Source organism: Schistocerca piceifrons, chromosome 7 (assembly GCF_021461385.2).
Source record: "Schistocerca piceifrons isolate TAMUIC-IGC-003096 chromosome 7, iqSchPice1.1, whole genome shotgun sequence".
Taxonomy (NCBI): domain Eukaryota; kingdom Metazoa; phylum Arthropoda; class Insecta; order Orthoptera; family Acrididae; genus Schistocerca; species Schistocerca piceifrons.
Window position 1 is genome coordinate 3,362,421 of NC_060144.1, and position 5,162 is coordinate 3,367,582.

General features: G+C 42.0%; 1 pseudogene; it reads right to left on the minus strand.

The window, feature by feature from the left end:
- Positions 1-548: 548 nt before the first annotated feature.
- Positions 549-666, minus strand: LOC124709515 (annotated as a pseudogene).
- Between the last annotated feature and the right edge of the window lie 4,496 nt (positions 667-5,162).

The following is a 5,162-nucleotide window of genomic DNA, read 5'->3' on the forward strand; positions in this document are numbered from 1 at the left end:
AGAAACTTCCTGGCAGATTAAAACTGTGTGCCCGACCGAGACTCGAACTCGGGACGTTTGCCTTTCGCGGGCAAGTGCTCTACCATCTGAGCTACCGAAGCACGACTCACGCCCGGTACTCACAGCTTTACTTCTGCCAGTTTCCTCGCAATCATTGACTTAAACTTACACGTCACAAAAGCTCTGAAGTTGTCGGAAAGTTGATATCTTTTGTATGTATCACAATACCGTATAAATTGTTACGTAATGACACATGTATGAGGAATGCACTTCCTTGACTCTTGTCTTCATTGAATCTTTTCTGTGCACTTTATATTTAAGAAAAAAAATAAAAGAAAAAACTCCTCCCTAACAGGCCATGAAGGCCCAACGGGACCGACCGACCGCCGTGTCATCCTCATCCACAGGCGTCACTGGATGCGGATATGGAGGGGCATGTGGTCAGCACACCGCTCTCCTGCCCGCATGTCAGTTTACGAGACCGGAGCCGCTATTTCTCAATCAAGTAGCTCCTCAGTTTGTCTCACAAGGGCTGAGTGCACCACGCTTGCCAACAGCCCTCGGTAGAATGGATGGTCACCCATCCAAGTGCTAGCCCAGCCCGACAGCGCTTAACTTCGGTGATCTGACGGGAACCGGTGTTACCACTGCGGCAAGGCCGTTGGCACGCACTTTATATTTGGATACCTCAATCTCACATTGCTCAGCATCGCGCCTCTTTCGACTCAACTTTAAGACTCTGCTAACACGATTCGTCACCGTTTCTGTTAGCACTGATACTCTTTTCAGATTTCCATCATGAGTATGTGTAATGATGACAACAGGAAACTGTTCTCTGCAGTCGCTTTCTGTGTATGCACTGCCATGGGGAAAGGCACATTACTTTGAATACGAACTTGGGTGATTAAGATAGCTACGATTCGTACGGGTATACGGTTCTCTATTTTGAGTAATAGAATAGTACAGACAAGTCATTTAGAAGTAGGTATATAAAATGACACACACACACAAATATTTGTCTCAATTACGAAAAAATATTTTGTAAATGTTATGTGGTGATTTATATTTCATCACTCCTTGAGTTACTCTTTGTGGATAACTTTTTTACGTTACAGAGTGTCTGACGTAATATGGTATTACGCATACTGCACATTGCAATTTTATTTATTTATTTATTTATTGTTCCGTGGGACCAAATTAAGGAGAAATCTCCATGCTCATGGAACGAGTCAATACATGAAATTATAATACGATAGTAGAAATAGATAAAATGAAATATAAAAAACATATCCAGGCGACAAGTCGTGAGTTTAAATAAAGAAAATCAACAATGCAACACGAATTTGCTTAATTTTTTAGCTCTTCCAGGAGCTCCTGGACAGAATAGAAGGAGTGGGCCATGAGGAAACTCTTCAGTTTAGACTTAAAAGACTTTGGCCTACTGCTAAGATTTTTGAGTTCTTGTGGTAGCTTACTGAAAATGGATGCAGCAGAATACTGCACTCCTTTCTGCACAAGAGTCAAGGAAGTGCATTCCTCATACAGATTTGATTTCTGCATAGTACTAACTGAGTGAAAGCTACTAACTCTTGGGAATAGGCAAATATTGCTAACAACAAACGACATTAAAGAAAATATATACTGTGAGGGCAATGTCGGAATTCCCAGACTATTGAATGGGGGTCGACAAGAGGTTCTCGAACTTACACCACATATAACTCGAACAGCCCGTTTTTGAGCCAAAAATATCCTTTTTGAATCAGAAGAATTACCCCAAAAATAATACCATACGACATAAGCGTATGAAAATATGCGAAGTAGACTACTTTTCGTGTTGAACTGTCACTTATTTCAGTCATTGCTATTTTATCGTTGTGCTATTGTGTCATCATCAGTTGTTCAATAAAAGTTAACTTTTACTCCCACAGTTCTGTAACTAGTAAATCAAACTATAAAATACTCTGTGGTTATTGTCTGGTATAGCGTAAGTTCTACGAACAGTTCACTAATAGTAATGTAATAAACAGTTCTCTTTTTGGTGTCACTTATTACTCCTAATATGGTACACCCTTCATTATAAAACTAATTCTGATATTACATTTGAAATAAAGCATGTAATCGCGAAGTTAGTCACAAGCCAACAGGGCGACGGCACACAAGAACTCGTCTCGCAACACTTGTAGTTGGTTTAGAACTATCACCAACAGGTAAACGCTGGCGAAGAGAATCTCTGTGCCAACTTATATCTGCAGTAGTGACCGATATCCCAACACGCAAGGACACACGGATTATTTCAGTCGTGAAGGTTTCTGTCGTGAGCAAGACGCACGCATTCAATTCACGCAAAAGAATGATGCAATATGCTGATTTATATAAGCTGAAATATGAATTACTGCTGAATGATCCACTGGGTAACGTCGGAAGCCACGTGATGCATTTCATGGCTGATGCTGTTGTATGTTAAGAAGTTGCAGCACTAGAAAACTGTAGCAAATTGCACGATGTCCTTCAGAGGACCGACACTTGGTTCGGTGACTGGCGGTTAACTTTCAACATAAACGTGACGTAATGCGCATAAATGAATAGAAACAGCAGTTATTGTATGATTAAACGGTGACTGTATGACTACAGGATTGATGAACTAACACTAGAAGTAGCCATATCCAATAGATATCTATGGGTACACGTACGGAGTGATTTAAAGAGGCACGGACATATAAAACCAACAGCAGGTCAGATAGACGCTAGACTGTGATTCATTGGGAGAATCCAGAGGAAAAGTAGACCACCCGCAAAGGAGGTAGCTTTAAAACTCCCGTTCAGCGAATATTTGGAACTTGTTCATCAGTCTGGGATCTGTACCAAATAGGATTGGTAACGGAAATGGAGAAGATCGAAATAAGAGCAGCGCGTTGCGTCACAGGTTCATTTAGTATGCGCGAAAGCGTCGTGGAGGTGCTCACCCAGCTCCAGCGGCAGACCGTACAAGAGAGAGGCTTGTGAGCGTTATGGTGTGGTTCACAGTTTAAATTCCGGCACAGTACGTTCCTTCAAGACTCAAGCAATAGTTTTTTTTCCTCCTACATGCTACGCATTTCTCGCGAATATATATATAAGGCCTTGCTAGGTACTTCCGTACGAAAATCATTTCTATTTCTAGTTTCATAACTGAGAACTCAGCTGAAAATGTCTAACGTGATTTAAGGCAACACACGCTTTCATCCTTATACAGTCCTGGAATAGTCCAAATTCTTTATCAGAAGTAAATATTCCTTTCTGAAGCCTAACTGCACGTTCATCAAACACACACACACACGCGCGCGCGCGCGCGCGCGAGCGTACACACACACACTAGGAAATATACACACCTTCATTTTGGTCTACAGAAAGACGCACATGTATGTGCTGTACAAAATTTTGGGCAGTATAATACGTTCACAGCAATTCTGGTTCATCACTAGTTCCGACCGACAAGTCGGAAGTATTTGCTTATGTGCTGTAACTGAGATTTTCCTTTTGTCATATTCAAAACCGTGACACCGTATCTGCACGACTGTAGACATGTAACATAATTTAATGCTCCTCCATGCCTAATTTGTATAATAACTGGAAGGAACAAATTATTTGTGCTCGCTAACAGACACACATCGGTGCTGTATATTAACGAACTGTACACTCATACAATATTTTAGATAGTCTAAAACGAAAGTAATAACTCATTGATCCGAATATCAGCTCGAACGGCCTTATATGGTAGTAAGATACACTCGCCATTAAAATTTCAGCACCAAGAAGAGCAGAAAAGGAAGGAAATTTGTTTACTGTAGATATACAATACCAGCGAAAAATTTCTCCTATCGGGGCACAAAAAAATGGTTCAAATGGCTCTGAGCACTATGGGACTTAACTACTGTGGTCATCAGTCCCCTAGAACTTAGAACTACTTAAACCTAACTAATCTAAGGACATCACACACATCCATGCCCGAGGCAGGATTCGAACCTGCGACCGTAGTGGTCACGTGGTTCCAGACTGTAGCGCCTATAACCGCACGGCCACTCCGGCCGGCATCGGAGCACAAAAAATGCTCTTATGTTCCTGTTTATTTAAGTGATTGGCTGGAAAGTGGGGTACCAACTGCCTCATTCTACCGTCCTCAGCACCTTCACAAAGTTTCCCAAAAACTTCGGCATGCGAACATATTCCCGCCATCTTAAGATGAAATTTACCTCAAACTCACACAAGCTCCCCTAACTGTAACCCACTCACACCCACTGGTCCATCGCCGTACGTCGCTCATGCCAACCGAATCCCATTTGCCCTTGCTCACTTGTGCACTCAGCCTAACTCATCGTCATTATCTCTGTGTGCCTCTCTGTCATTGTTTCACTTGCCACAGCCAGAGTCCCTTTCGTTCTGCCCTGCTGCTGCTGCCTCCTCTCACTGTGGCTCCCTCCCTCTTGCCCATCTTATTCCTTCCTTCTTACTGCTGCTCCCTACTTACTGTCACTATCTTTCTCTTTCCCGTGACTTTCTCGTATAGTCTGCCCCTCCTCGTTATCACTTGTTCTCACCAACTTTCTATTTATTCCTCTCCCCCTGCCACTATATCATTCACCCTTTTACTAGCACTGTTATGTTATCGTCAACTATTTTTTTACTACCACTGTTTCCTCTGTTCCTCTCCCACTGCCATTGTCTCCTTCGCTCTATCTATAATATAACCACTGTCCACTATCTTCCAGCATTTATCACATTTCCGTCTCCTTGGCAGTGCCACTGTCTTCTTCTCACTCAACATCAAAAAGCGCAAATACGATCTCACGCCAAATTTTTTTGTGAAAACTTTCAGATGTGCCGAGGAAAGTAGAATGGGGCAGCTGGTATCCCACTCTTCAGTTAGATTCATTAAAAAAAACAGGTGCGTATTCGTATTTTTTGCTCTCCGATAGGAACATTTTTCCTCTGGTTCCCTTCTTTTCCCTGCTACGGCAGGGAAAGTAACGCATATGAATAGAAATATGTTGTCATTAAAATTTAGACAGTTTACTGACGTTAAATTGAAATAACGCAAAAGCAGTTTTACATCTCAGACCGATCAACATGCTGTCTTTCGTTATCTTGCTAACAGATATGGTCACAAAGACCTTGAGGAAAGGACA